Below are 15,773 nucleotides of genomic sequence, written 5' to 3' on the forward strand. Positions count from 1 at the left end.
CCTCGTTCTGCCCAGGAGGCGCAGGGTAGGTAGCCTTGGCTGGACGAAGCGTGGTGTAGTGCTCGGATTCGCATGTACAACGGGAGCAGTGACAATGAAGCTGGAAGGTGGCATGGTTGTTTTATAAACAAAAATATTTCAGTGGCGTTTTGCAACGCTGTTGCAACACCAGCCTCGGGTTTAATGCTGTTTCCTTGCAAAATAGAAGAAAAAAATAAATAGACTAGGGGTAAAATTTACATGCTTATGGTAGTTGATGAGGCATAGTTAGGTCCACTGCAAATTGCCCAAGGGCTCGCAATATCTACTACAGCAAACCATATAATCTAAGTATAAAATCCAGATGCACTGGGAGGCTTATATAATATTATTTCATGCATAATTTCCTATTTCCTGCTGTTTTATTTTCCCACTTTCCTGAGACTGGCTATTAGGTTTATTATGAATTATTGGTTTAATATCTACTGTGTACTTAATAGAAAAGAAAAGAAGTCTGTTACTTTTGTATTTCTGTCTTTGCTATAGTTGTGATTTTATGAAAATTTTTTTCATCATGATATTGTAGCATTTGCAGTTGTTTCTCTTTGTTCTTTCAATTTTTGTTTATAAACAAGTGGTTTTCTCAGCATCAGAATACTACACTTATTCCACTAAAGTTTCATTTTCAAATTCTTGCTGAAATCTATGAAGGAAAATTCAGCTTTCTCTATGGTTTTGTGGAAGGAAATGTTCCTTTTCTGGTTTTAGGCAAGAGGCTGTATTGTGGCATTACTTGAGAAATAAAGGCAGCATAAAAGAGTTAATTAAATGTATCTAATTTGATATATGTTTTAAACTGTTGTCAAAGACACTATTTAGTATCGTTTAGTCAATGATTCCTCCCAAAAGCGTTGCAATCCTACGTGCATCTGTAAAGGGGTAGAAATAGGCGTTCCTTGTTACTTTGTATGACTAGTGTTAAGGCATTTCAGAAAGGTACCTGCATTCCAACTTGTGATCAAGGAACTACTGGCATGATGAAAGTCTCTGAAGCGTAGAGCTGAAGGAGTGCCTTATTGCAGTGGTTGCTGTTAGCTTTCTTCCCTTCAAAAGCAGTTTCCATAGTTTGCTTGCTGTTTGTGCATTTAGAAAAATCGGTATTGCTCCCTGACTTTTGAAAAACTTCTTGGGTAAAAGAGCGTCTCCAAAATGAACGACTGGGGACATGAAGTGAGACAAAGTATTGAAGTTTTTTTAAAAGTACTTTTTCAGTAGTGGAATGAGACTGGCTTTTCCCAAGTCATGCTTTTTTTCAATCTAACGATGTCCTAGTTTCACTATTGTCCTGATAGTACAATTCTCGCTTTTTAAGATGAGCAATTAATATAATTATTAATAATATATTTAAAAATCTCAGTTTTGACAAATTTTGTCAATCTTTGTCTTTATACATTGTGAAGTTCACTTTAATTGAAAATAGAATATGGCATCTTTGAAAGATTGTTGAAGGTATTCGACTTTTCCTCCTCTTTCCATTCAGCCCTTCTTGTTACACCATCTCATTCCTTCTCCTCTTTTGAGTTGGACTTCATATTGCCACCAGACGGCTCCTTCTCTCTGTTCAGTGCCTCATGCACTCTGCCTGTGACTGTCCTCCCTTTATCACCATGAATTCTGTCACAATATCAAAATCCCATTCACAAAGCTGTCTGTTTCCTTGTTCTTGTGTCTTTCAGTGATACTCAACCCTAAATTGTGGGTTTTCTTTAAATCTCCAAGATAGCGGCAATGAATGGAGCTGCACACTCTCTCAGCTCTACGGCTGTTGTTGTTTTTCTTTTATCTTAATATGTGATCTCCTACTGTGAAGTCTTTGGAGGAGGGACCCTCTTACGTGTTTGAAATGCACTGTGGCCTGTAGCTCTGGCAGTGATGCAAATGCATGGTGAAACATTCGTGCTCTTTAGAAGGCTACTTTAAAGCGTTAGGATCCATTGAAGCTCAGAGTAAGGGAGGGCTGATTATATTCACGTGTTGTAACTGTGCGGAAATGTAAGTAGGGAAAACTTAGCTTGCTTGGCATAAGCAAATTGCATTGTTGACAACACAGAAACTAAATGTGAAAGGTTATACTGACCTTGTTGTTTAGAAATTAAATTACAGAGGGGACATTTCTGTTAATGTAGAGTCGTAAGCTACAATTACTTTTTGTTAGTAATGAAGAGTAAGGTTAAGACAGATTGGTAACAATAACTGTTGTAGCAAGTAATGGCTTTTCTGATGCAATTCCGACAAAGTGATTTGAGACCAATAGCAATCGTACTTAGCTATGGTAATGAATGTGGTTAAGTGATGCTTTACAATCAATATATGCAATTGATGAAATAAGTCATAGAGACTTGCTAAAAAAGGTACTTTCCTTAGTTACGTTCCTGGATATCACACAACCTTCCTTCTGCCAGGCAGTGTTCCAGTGTACGCTTGTTTTGATGTGGACATGAAATGAATGTTACCTCTGTCCCTGGATTTCTGATTAAGTAAACCTGCGATATTTCTTTGCATGAGTGCTAATATGACCAGTAAAACCAAATTGAATTAAGGAATGCTATCGTTGCCTAATACTAATCCACTCTGGCAGCAGGTAAAGGAAAGAGAAAACAAACAAAAAAAAAGGTTGCCTATGGTTTAGTTAATGTATTAATGAGGAAAATCTAAGCTGAGCTAATTATGGGATGATGCACTCCAGACTCTGACCCTTTCAGTGGTGAGGATGGGACTTCCATGGGACAGGATGTTCCCATGAATGTTAATCCCTTCCATAATACAGTAATAAGTTTCTGTGTTGAATTATCTAGCAGAGAGAAAATGTTCATTCCCCTGATTTTTATTTTTTTTTTAATCCTTCCCTCATGCCTTCCTTGCAAGAAATAATTGTTGAATTATATCAAAGCTCATTCAAAGAAATGAAAACAATATCCTGTTCATAAAAGTAAAAGTAGATTTACTGGATAATAAAACTAATGTGAATGTTTGTTCATCAAAATTGGTTCAATTCAGTTTGTGGGTGTTTTCCATATACTTTTCCTTAAGACTAACATGATTACTCCTCAAAAAATTATAAAGAAAGAATTTCTCTCTATCATTATTGAAGACATTTGCTTTTAAATCTTCTATACGAGAAAATGTAGCTAGAATTTTCACATTTGTAGGAAACAAAATGACCAAATTGGTTTGAACTGAAAGTCACCCAGCCCACTGTCCTGTCTGTGGAAATGACTGGAAGGAAGGACTAGAGGAAAATATAAAGAAAAAAGAAAGTATACACACTAATATTTCAAAATTTCAGCACTGTCCTTGGGAATTTTCTGAGTCAGAAATTGTACTTTCATTTTCATTATAGTCCATGATAGATCACTTATTCCAGAAAGTTAATAAATAAATAAATAAATAACTCTAGGTTTAAATTCTGGAGTGTGTGCAAATTTTTAAAATATCAGATAATCTCATATTGCGTGTTCTAGCTTGTATTGTTGTAAAGAACAATGAAGAAAAAAGTGATTCCTTCATGTTTCTATCCATTCTTCCAGTCCTCTAAGAAATGCCTTGATGAGGTCAGTGCCATCAAATAAAATCACCGGATAACAAAACTAAAAATCTCGAGTTCTGTGATGATGGGTTCTTTCTGTGTGTTTCAAATTCTGCCAGAGCTACCCTTAACAGCGAGCTTCACATCTCTCATTGTGCTTTGAGACTTAAGTCCCATTTTGTAAGGGAAGGCCATACACAAGAATGACAAAGAATGAAAATAGTGTCACATATTTTGCTCTGTTTTTACTGGAGGCTACAAATATACTTATTGGTTAATTTGTTTGTTTTATCCAAGTAATTTTAAACACTTTAAAGTATTTGAGTATTCTTTTGTTTTCTATTGTTATTGTGTTATTATCATGTATTTATGTGTATCTAATATATGTACAATGTGTCTTTTTAATTCAGGTTTTGTATTATGCTATAACTGAATGGGAACCTGACCATTATATGTTGTCTTGCTAATAGTACATAGTTATTTTGTTTACATCAAAGATTGATGTGAGTCCTGATCTGGTCAAAGACAGGAAGATTACATATTGTATTGCAATTTTCAGTCTTATCTATTTTTATGTCTGGCTGCTGTATTGAGGAAGGACTTTGAGGAAGATCTAAACTTTCTTCTGTTCAGTCCCTCTCCTTCCACAGTCATCCAAGTATTCTTTCTGTTTCCTCACCCTTTTGTTACTGTTGGTAATAAAATCAGTACTGGAACTATTCATGTGAGCAAAGGTGTATAGGCTGACATGTTTGCTGGAGTAGACAACTGTCTAGAAACCAACTGTCATCTGAAATAGTTTAAGTAAATAAAAGAAAATCTTAATTTTCTTGAACAATAAGTGAGGTTTTCCTCTCTCTTGTAAAAGCTAGTCTTACAGTAGAATAAAGCTGATGTATATAACGCAAATGTTTTGAAAATCAGAAGAACGGATGCTGGTTTACAGTGCTTTCTGGATTTAAAATTGTAACAAGCTTCAAAGGTTCCTAACTGACATTTCAATCCTTTCAAGAATGGCTTTTCAGTTCTGTAGCATCTTCCATAATAGAATCATCAATTCTTTTTCAATAGCTTGGATGTTACTCAGTCATAGACTTGAGCTTTGCAAGGAAGTGAGGATTTGGCGTCCACTTCTTTTTGTATACCTTAAATAAGCCCATACCTGAGAGGTGGATAACCACACAAACCCCCAGTTAGGGGGCCCGGGTGACAGTGGGGATAATGCCAAAAGTATTGTTATAGTTACATCTTCATCTCTTACATACCATTCAGGATGTTCCTGAGATGTAAGCACTGACATTTTTTTGCAGACTGTCCTGTAAAAATCGTGAGCCATGAAATGAAGTGCTTACAGAGACCATAAACTCTTTCAATAAATTGGCAGAGTTTATAAACTTCATAAACTCACCAAATCAGCCTATATTCTAATTTATATTGATGCTTCATCTGTAAATTGTAATATCTATTGTCATAAATGGGCTCTCGAAGTATTTAAACTCTCTGCCTCCTTAGAGAAATCAGTGAGCATAATCATAGATCTGGCTGTTTACAGAGCCTATAGCAGCAGGAAGCAGTGCATGTAGGCTTTGTAAGCTTGCTATTTTTAATGTAATCAACATAAAAAAGATGAGTGAACAGGAGCTTTTCAGGATCTGTAATCCATACAGGGATACCTTGATACTTACCGACAACATAGCTGGTATTTCTTTTCTATATGTATATGTCTAAACCTGTGAAAGGACTTGGGTGTCTGAGCTGAATTTAAGATGCCTTCTTGTCTTTATTTAAGTCAAGAACTTGGATATTCAGAATTTTGCCGACTACTGAAAACCCATGAGCATTCTTACATCTGTATTCATTTTTATAATTAAAGTTTTCTTTCTCTGCAGCTCTAGAAACATCTTAGTCCTGATGCTGTCAAGCAGCTTGGCTCCAATTTCATGCACAAACCCCAGATGTCAGGGGAAAATATATTTTTCCACTTACTCTCCAGCCCCTTATGGCTTTCTCTAGAAAGGAAGAAACTAACTCTCTAGAACCCTAGGCTTCTACCTGCAAGATAGTAAGTTCAGGGCTGAGACTTTTATGTGGCAGAAGTGTCTATAGGTACTACAAAATATGGGTACCAAGCCCGGGAGAGGGATGTCACTTAAGATCATCTCTCTTTCCCAAGCATTTCCTATAGCTAGACTGGGTTACATGTGGCCAACTATCAAAGCTGATGCTCTTCCAAGTGACTTCTTCAAAACCCCAAATCTTATCTGGGAGTTTCACTTTGGTCCTCAATGCCTTACACTCAGATATCGCAGATTGCCGTGACAGTAGGTTTATACTAAAGCTCTAGCCCTCTTTCTTTGTGGGACTAAGTTTCAAATTCTAATTGCAGAGTTCACCAGTTGAGAATTGGGTGGTTAAAAGAAAATTTAACCAAGATTTTTGGGACAGGATTAAATCAGTGGGGAATGTAGTAACAGCTATAGCCAGAAATGTAATCTACTTCCAGTGATCTGCTGGCAAAGGAGGTTTTTAGAGACTGTTCTACATTGGGTGGTGAGGCGCAGTGTGAGAGGGAGGGATGGACCAACAACAAATAGCTTAATAAAATAACATTTTTAATAAGATAGAAATGAAGGAAGACTATATATAAAGGAATAAATCTAATTTCCCTTCAGGTGCTGGGCACCCCATGTTCATACACCATCAGACAGTCCATGGATGGATTTCCCACAGCAGGCTGCACAGCTCCTGTCCAAGGAGAGAGGTTCCTCCTTTGTGATCCTTTGAGCTATTCTATATAATTTACTTACAAGAAACCAACTCTATTCATAAAGGAAGTTCTCATGAGGACTTATTGCTGCACCTCTAGATCAAGGTGAAGCCATGCAGGTGATGGTAATTGCTGGTACCAAGTGGGAGCTGCCTGCCGGCTCCTCTGTTACAAGGAGTTACGAGTTGGCTGAGTGCGTCCTGCAGCCAAGAGGTTTGTGCATCAGAGCCCAGCCTGAGCGCCACGTGGAACGTACAGCGCGGCGCAGGTCTGCCTGTACGCAGGTTAACTGTGACGTGGGGCACAGGCTCCTTGAGTTATGACGGTCTCCCAGTCAGAATCACTACATTGCACCCCTTGATCCACACAGACTTTACCATTCCTGAAGATATTGCAAATTACAGATTATATTAGTAAGCTGTAGAGTTTCCTGACAGGCCGGGATGTTATCATCTCTCTCATAACACCCACCAGCATGGCACAGGCCGGCACGGGGCATGCCAGCAGGTTCCCTACGGCAGCTGCTCATGCGAACACACGGGCTGCTCGAGCCCTAAGTACGAGGAACAATATGGAAGACATGGTCTGTTCAAGGTCACTAACTCCTCAATACAATGTCTTTTACAAGGCTTCTAATACAGAGAGCAAGGAAAATATCACAAGTGACAAGCTAATCTCAAAAATATTTTTTTTTCTTTCTATTGTTATTAAGATAATTGTCAATCTAGCAAGCACCTGCAAGTTCACTGATAGGTAGACAAAAATACAGGCTATACAGACAAAAAATACATAGGTTCATGTTTTTATAAGACAGCTAACTTAGCATCATAAAAGAGTGAGAACTCAGTCCATGTCATCTTTCACTCTTCAGTAAACTAATCTGCCTTAATATTTCTATTTTTATTTTCTTCCCCAAATCCATGAAATTATCTAATTGGGAGTTAGGTGTAACCTTTATTGATCTTTTTATTTCTTTTGCATTGCTAGTATGGCACATCAGATGAGATTTTAAAAGTGTCGAATTTCAAGGGCAATTTTATGATGCTTAATAGTCTTTCCGGTGGTTAACCACAGCACCCTTTCATTAACAAACAAGCAATCATCGTTTTCTTTTTTTTTTTCTCTTCAGTCATTAAGATGGTAAATGAAATAAATAGCTTGTTAATGCTGGATTGTGGGAGCTTCTTGAGACCTAGTGTGCTGAAAAGAACAGATTAATGCCCTTACACTGTCTTTGTATGTAGCTCACAAATGATACACTTGAATCAGATTTGCTGCAAAGCAGTGCAGATTCATGTAAAATAAGCCATACAGATAAGAGACAAGCACTAAAAATAAAAATACATTGGTAAAAAGGCTTTGTATAGCCTGTAAAAAGGCAAGAGAATTTGCATTACCCTATAGTTGCAGCTTTTAAAAAAAGATAACTCCACGCTCAGCCCATCAGTCAAAATCATTGAAAACGCAAGAACCATTTATCTGGGAAATGTATTTGACAATAAAAATCCTAGAGTTGTAATTACAATTGGCAGATTCAAGTCTGCTATTGGTGGCAGCAGTCTTACTAAGGGAAAAAAGATACATAATTTTTGTAATGTTCTATTGTGCATCAGGCTGTGTTAATCTTGGACATGGTATGCTTCACTGGAGATGGAAGGGAACTGCATAAAAATTGCTGTTGTAATTTGCTAAAATAATCAAATTCATGATTTATTTTTTTTTTTAAGGGGAATAAAAAGAACCTGGAAACAAAAGGAATGGGAAAAGAGTATTATTGATTTGCATTATGGAAACCACTTCAAGCAGACACTGGAAATCTTTCAAGGGTTGTGTGCTGGCTTGTATTTTCCTTTCCCAAAGTAGACCCTAAGCATGCTGCTTGAAATTCTCTGGGGGCTGGAGATGTAACCCCTCAAAAAGGCAAGATGTTACTGCTAAGGGTTTTTCTTTCTTTCTTCTGTGGATCCTTTGTCTTTGCTCCTACATCTCGAGGGACCCTGACCTCCGCATGCTGCATGTCTCTCTACCCTGCTCCGAAGGTGTCCTGTACTCAAAATTGCTAGTTCAGATTGGGAACTTTTTAACTAAGATGCTGCTCGTGTGACACTGTCATAACGTATTATAAAACACTGGCCCTGGAAGAGTTTCGTCTGTGTGTTTGAGGCAGCATAAACAGGGAATGAAATTCATAAGGGAATTAAATCCTTTGCTCAGGACTGTGCAACATATCAAGGGGGCCCTGGAGAGGGCCAAATATCTCCAGTTCTGGTGCAGCCCAGTGCTTCACCAGCTGCAGATGGGCTTCTCCAACTCTATTCACAAACTGAAGTAAGTGTCTAGCCCTGGAGGTGATGTGAACACTCCTTATGTGTCTGGTCTTGTACATGGCTTGGGCAGCTCTGCCTCAGATCTGAAATTAGGTAATGGTAGCAACTTTGTTGAGATATCTACAGTTTCTCTCCCCTGTGTGCTCTCTGTTTCCATGTTTTTACTTGAAGACTCACTTTGGCAATAAACTCCAAATCAGAGGTCCGAGTAGTTATAATTTCAGAACGTTTAACTTTATCTGATTAGTGTGAACAAAATCTCTTTAATTCTTCTTGAAATAAAAAGATACTGAAAATTATCCCTCCTTTAGGAGCTTATAATGACTTACTCCTAATTTGATATGACCTGATTTTAATCATGGTAGTAGAGGGTAACATGGATTTTTTTTTTTTTTTATTCAACTGAAAATTAAAAAAGAAATGTAGTGTTTCACTAAAGAAGATGCTTTGAGCTTGATGTTTCTTGGGTTTTTTTATTGTCTGTGTTGCAAGTCTTGTCTTTGGCTGCTTGATGTCCTTACAGGTTGCCTGTCTGTATGAATCCCTGTAGCTGTTTTCCTTTTCTCCAGTCTTTTGACTGCTTTTTCCAGAAGTATCACATGCCTGGTCAAGCTGTGCACATTTGCCGAGTTCACAAGTCACATCGCCATTTGGGGCAATATTACAGAAGATTGTGTGCTGTCTCTTGAGGGCTTTTTGGAAAGACAAGAAAATCCACTTTCATGCTGTTGAGGACCTTTATTCATAATTCAGTTGCTGTCTTTATGCACCATTTTGGCACTAAACTAACCAGAAAAAATAAATTCTTATATTTTTTTAGTCTTGATTCTTATTAAGGGGGGACATACTTGTCGCTCTTTTGGTAAAAATATCTTTCTCTACTGCTTTCCTCCTTCATCATCTCTCTTCCTGTTCTAATCTTTCAAATTATATTTTTCCCAAAGGGAAAGGAAAGAGGGTTGCATTTGAGCTCGGTCAATTCCCTTCCTCCCACTCCGGTCTCAATTTCAGCCTGTGTACATCACAAAGTGCATTAGTCCTGTTGCTTTTATTAACTCATGTTTCAGTAGCTCTTGAATCTCACTCTAAGTCAGCTCTGATCATATCTAAAGCTTGTGGTTTGTTTGTCGCCTTTTGGGGGTTTTTTTGTTGTGGGTTTTTTTTTTTTTTTTATTATCCCTCCTCAGCTGTTTTTGCCTGGTTTCCTATTCATCAGAAAACTATTTGGGACTCTCAAGCTCATGATGAAAAGTGAGCTGCGTAGGCAAACATCATTAATTTTGTGACCTTTAGGGCTTTATTCATTGCAGTTTGAAATGCTGGCAAACATTCTTCTGCACACTATAATAAATAATTATTAGTTATAGATCTTGAAATTCAGTGATGAAACAGCCTACTGATTTCAGAATGTGGGTGGTTATGGATATTTTCTGGGTTGTGGTTAAGCCGCCTTTACTTAAGGGAATGCTGGAGGAGAAACATCCCCCCTCCCCACCTCAAATAAAGTGGGAACAATCTAGAAAGGATGTGATCATTTCAATTTGGAAAATATAGCTTAGAGTGATAGTGGGAAGATAAGCACTGGTCTAGTCTAGAGGGATGCATGTAAATGGCCTTCATGTGGCATGAAAAATGGTTTGTAATTTTAAGTCATTCAAGGACTTGAATTCAGAAGTTTTCAGGTTACCTAAGGTTCAGTGTTTGTGCTGGGCTGATCTTCAGAAGGAAACGCTCAACAGTTTGACACAGAACATGTCCAGAAAATGCCAGTGTTCAGTCATCCTGTAGTCACATCCACAATATGCCTTTGGAGACACTTTAAGAACTTCTTACTAAGAAAGCATGTACCTCAATTTTGAGTTATTTTGAAAGATAGCATTAAATAACATAGGGAATTTTAGTTCCTAGATTCTTGAAAATATTCAAAAGTACAAGGAATCGGAGTAGATGTTATAGTCTTCAGGGAAAATTAGGGATGAAAGCTGAGTCTCTTTTTTTTTTTTTCAGTGCTTCTATTGCTTCCGGTTATAAAGTATCTATCTTCTAAGGCTCTTGTGGCAGATAGCTTGTGGCTTTAATAGGCTTGAAGGTGTATCCATTGTAAAGCTATGTTTGAGATATTATTGGGAACATAATTATTGTTAAACTGGAAAGTTAATTTTTTTGTTTGTACCAAATGCTAGTAAGTCAAAGAATTATGGGTCTTCAGCCCTTTTCAATTCCTTCTTTACCTTTGTCTGTGTAGTGGGACAGTTTCTTCCCTTTATTTTTTTTTCTCTGTCTTTTGTGCACTGTATGCTCTTCTCAGCACTACATTTATAGTAAATAAGACTGGTTCTTTACAGCACAGTCAGTAGGTTGGTTCTGTTGAACTGAACAATGCTGGCAAAACCCTGTATTTTTATGAGTGTGATGAATTCCATGAATGTCAACTTCTTTGGGATTAAATTCTACCTTTTTCAGTTCAACTCATTTTCTAGATCAGTTTAAAAAAATATTCAGACCCAAAGCTTAAGCAAATATAAAAATAAGCAAATAGCTATTTATTTATTTATTTATCAATCACAGCTATAACATGATATATATGTTTACTAGGGACTTTTTCCCTGTCATCCAGTAAAGTGTTAAATACCTTTATTTAATGTTTCATTAAAATCTCAATAGATGTTATTACTACTTGGTAAGTTAAATATAATAGCCAAGATTGGTAGCTAGGCCTGTTTTCTGTGAGTCATTCCAATCTTATTGCATAAATAATAGCTAAATTCGTAATTTGCTTGTTCAGCATAAAGTCCTCCATTACCCTACAAAAAAATTTCAAACTCAGAAAAAAAAAATAAATAAATTTCAGCACTGAGCAGTTGGGCATTAATGGTGTCTGATCTGAGAATTATGCTGATGGGTACTAGTATGTTCTAGGTAGGTTGTGAGGCTATCTTGTAAAAATGTTTTGCCTGTTATGAGGTTGCAAGTGATCAGTGAAAGTCCTTGAGTGAGGTGTACAGCAAGGTCACAGAGGAAGATTTCTAAATCTGCATAGACTTTACTGAAACAATACTTTCTACTCTTTATTTGAATAGAGCAAGACGCAGCTTTGCTATTTCCTAAAGGGTTTTGTTTGCTTTTTCTTTTTAAGAAAAAAGTTTTGGGGGTTTTTTTTCTTCCTTTTTAATTTTCTAACAGCTTTCCAGAACAGCACTGGCCAACTCAGTTGCACAACTTGCTTTGGGCAATAGTGTTAAATGGATAATGAACCTTAGTGGTTGGCTATCATCTAGGAACAAAAGGCTTAAAGACCTATGTTTCTATTTCCGTCAGACCACTTCCTGAAATACTTTCGAATACTTTGAGGTTTCAAGTGATTGGCACTTCCCAGGTGCAAACATTCTTACTGGGACAAATTCATTGTTTCCAGGAAAGTAATTTGGGATGTTGTGTGGGTGTGTGTATGTATATATATGTCTATATGCAAATACTTGAGTGTATGTCTTTATATGCGTACATTCTAATTTTAAAAATATGCTATAGATCACATCAGAAAAGGTGAAAGATGTCACAGTTTTAAAATAGAGTTTGACAAATTTTATGCTAGCACAGCTCTGTAGAACTAAAGACACTTGGGAGAATCACAAGTAAGAGGTGGAGATAGCATCATTTTTGAGAGGTCGCCTGGTCAGTTACAGTGTGTCTACATCTGTATAGGAAATTTGCAGATGACCATGGTTTTATATTACCAGAATCTCAGTAGGGAGAATTAAAGCGATTTACATATTGTGCTGTTCTGTCATGGCTTGGGTAAAGGAGGGTTTAATGAGATCACTGGCATTGTTTTGCCCTGTTCTGTAGCTCACTATTCAAGAAAACTGTAAGAATTTCAGGAAACAAAAGATATACAGAAAGCTTGAAGGCTCTTGTTGGAGGAAGAGAAGGCAAACAGTGATTTGGTTTTCTGTTTTGTCTTGCGTATCCTCTATGTCATAAGGAGCAGTTGATGCCTGATATTACATCATCTGATAAAAGTAATCATGGAAGTTATTTGAAGAGGCTGATGTTTGGTTTCTGCCCTGCTGCCACTGGTCAATTCAAGTTCCTATCTTGGATCCCAGGTTCTTTTCATAGTCTTTTCAAGCAAAAAATACTAGATATCTTAAATTCCTTTATTCTTAAATTCTTTTGTTCATTTGATTTTCATTTTTTTTTTAAATAAAAATAGATTAGGCATTCTTCTCTTTTAAAACTAAAACTTCAGGATTTTCATATGAAAATGAAAAATTTCCTTTATCTAAACCTAAATATGAATGTATGCTTCATTTAATTAGTTGGTATTAATTACATAGTTTCCTGACATCTGTTATACTAAATGGTCCAAAAGTTCTTTAAAAACTGTGGGAAAAGAAGATGATGGGGCAAAACTTCCTTACATGCACTTTTGCTTTGTGGCTGTTTCCCAGGTCACCTGCTACCTTGTTTGGTCACTGTGTCCAAGTCATTTCATGAAGACCTTTCCATATGCTTCAGTCTGGTTTCCAGGTTGACTTCTACCACACTGCAATGTGGTGCTGTACTTCTACAGAAGTAGAAGGCTGCATTGCAATCACATCTGTTTTGAACTCCTGTATTAAACGAACTCTTTCAGATACAAGAAAAATCACATCTGCTCCAGACAATTTTATGTTGGTGTGAAGAATGGTTTGGAACAAATGAGCTGTAATGGTTTAATAGCTGAAGGTGGGTCATTAAGACTTACTAGCTGTTCATTTCCCATCTCCTCCTCTCTCCCCCTTCACAAGGGAAACTGCTGTTAGTTACATTGTAATTAGTAAAAGTAATATTGCTACCTTCACTTTCACTTTGTATTTCTAATTTTTTTTTTTCTTTATCAGAGATGATACTGTCACTTTAGTGAAGCAATTTCTTGTGCTTACATGCAGAGCATAACACTATTCCAAGTAAAGCCTGCCAAGGAAGTGGCGTTTTTTTTGGATTTTGTTTGTTTGTTTTGCAGGATGCTTATCCATCAAAAATGAACTTGTCATTTTTGACAGAGTTTTCTGTTCAGTTTTTTCCACCCAAAGTAATGATAAAATGTTTCAGATATTCAAAATTACATATTTCATAGTACTTACTTGGGTCATTTACTGTTTCAAAAGTGCTTTTCATTACAGAATTTTAGAAAGCTTTTAAACAAAATGTTATATGTCTTTATTAAACGAGTTTGCACAAGGGCTTAAAGCTTCTATACTATCAAAGGATATGTTTGCAAAAAGCTGACATGATTTTTCATTGTGTGTGTACTTCCAAATGTTTTTTCAGATTATAAGTTCATGACTTGTCTTGAAGACAAGACTTTTGAGGAATGGCTGAGGTCACTTGGTTTGTTCAGCTTGCGGAAGAGAAGACTGAGGTGTGACCTCATCGCAGTCTACAGCTTGCTAAAGGGGGACAGTGGAGGGGGAGGTGCTGATCTCCTCTCTGTGGTGACCAGCGATAGGACGAGGAAATGGAATGAAGCTGTGTCAGGGGAAGTTCAGGCTGGACATTAGGAGAAGGTTCTTCACTGAGAGGGTGGGTGGTCAGTGGAACAGGCTCCCCAGGACAGTGGTCACAGCACCAAGCCCGTCAGAGTTCAAGGAGTGTCTGGACGACGCTCTTAGTCTTGTTTAGTTTTAGGTAGTCCTGCAAGCAGCAGAGAATTGGACTCGATGATCCTTATGGGTCCCTTCCAACTTGAGATATTCTATGATCCAGGCTAAGAAGATTATTCAATATCTTGAATATTCCAATGGATGGTGGGGAAAGATGGTGTGAAAGGAGCTTCCTGATCAGTTTTAATTCTAATCTCTGTGGTAAGAATACTTTTGACCAAAAGAAAGTCGAATAAGGCATATTTCTTATAATTCATCTGTTCAGGTCTTTAACTGGAAATGACTTAAATGCTTATTGCTATGATGAAGACAACTAAGCCAAACTAAACACAACCATTTCACATCATTCTCACCTGCATTGCTATTTTTGTTGATTCATACACATTCAAAATTTACCTGATGCATTTGAGCTGGGGCATATATTCTCTGTATTAACAAGTATGTGTAATATGCACTGCTATCTTTAGATTCTGCCCTAATAACCACGTTCTTCACGAAGAAATTGCCTTTTCTTTGAACAACTCCCAGTGGCCCACAGCAGTAGAAGAATATATTTTTCTCATATTGTTCCTCCACCAGCCTACTCATCATGTTGATGTACCAGATCCACTTTGACTTAGAATTAGGAATCCTGATAATGGGTTTGACCATTTAATATTTCATTAAAAAAACACAAATCCTGCTTATCCTGTTTGTAGCGGAGTTTGTCTCCACTATACTTTATTCCTGACTAATAGTTTACAGCAGTGAAAAGAAATGTTTAAAAAATATCAGTGAACTCTATTTAGATTCTTAAATAGAGATTTAGATTTTTATGTGTGTGAATTTTTAGCCTGTCTTTTTTTGTCATACTCCTATCACTGTTAAATCAGAAATTAAATAAGCTTTATTTACCTTTATCAAACCACAGTAAATTTAGCATTATCATCTTGTTATTATGAATGGCATTAGCAGCAGACTCTCATTTTCCATGTCAAAAGGTACTTTCTGATTTTTTTTAAATGCTCATTGCTTTTGTATCAACAGTGCAAATTTTTAGATTGGCTTGGGCTAAATTTTATAAAAACATTTTCCTGAAAGAAGGGTAATTGCCAATTAACAGTTTTATTTTGCTCTCTTTTCTAATTCTCTAGCCATTATAAAGGTAGATCCACTGTGGAATATTGTTCTTTAATTCCATTTTTTCTATTTTCCTCAAGTATTTCATAATGGTTACCATTAGAGGTTCTAGGCTAGACAAAACCACAGCTGGTCTGTATGCAAGTCTAAAAGAAGTTGCAATATCAAGTTCTAATTTGAAAGTTAATTGTTTGATAGGATTGTGATTATGGAAGTGAAGGAAGTGAGGAAATTATCTTATTCCTCTTCAGATGAATTCTTTAACAAAAAAAAATTATTAGGTAAAAAAATTAATTATTAGTTAATAAGTTATCCTAATAATAGAAGCATGGATACAACCTTAAGCCTGG

At 36.8% G+C, this 15,773-nt stretch overlaps 1 long non-coding RNA gene across 1 annotated transcript in view; it reads left to right on the forward strand.

Annotated features, from left to right (window-relative positions):
* Positions 1-12,765, forward strand: part of LOC142600751 (uncharacterized) — a 179,964-nt gene extending 167,199 nt beyond the window's left edge. The window contains exons 2-3 of the long non-coding RNA XR_012834314.1: positions 6,238-6,437; positions 12,642-12,765. This is a non-coding gene — a long non-coding RNA (uncharacterized LOC142600751). The remainder of the gene's footprint in view (positions 1-6,237; positions 6,438-12,641) is intronic.
* The last annotated feature ends 3,008 nt before the right edge of the window (positions 12,766-15,773 follow it).

Source organism: Balearica regulorum, chromosome 2, assembly GCF_011004875.1.
Source record: "Balearica regulorum gibbericeps isolate bBalReg1 chromosome 2, bBalReg1.pri, whole genome shotgun sequence".
NCBI classification, from domain to species: Eukaryota; Metazoa; Chordata; class Aves; order Gruiformes; family Gruidae; genus Balearica; species Balearica regulorum.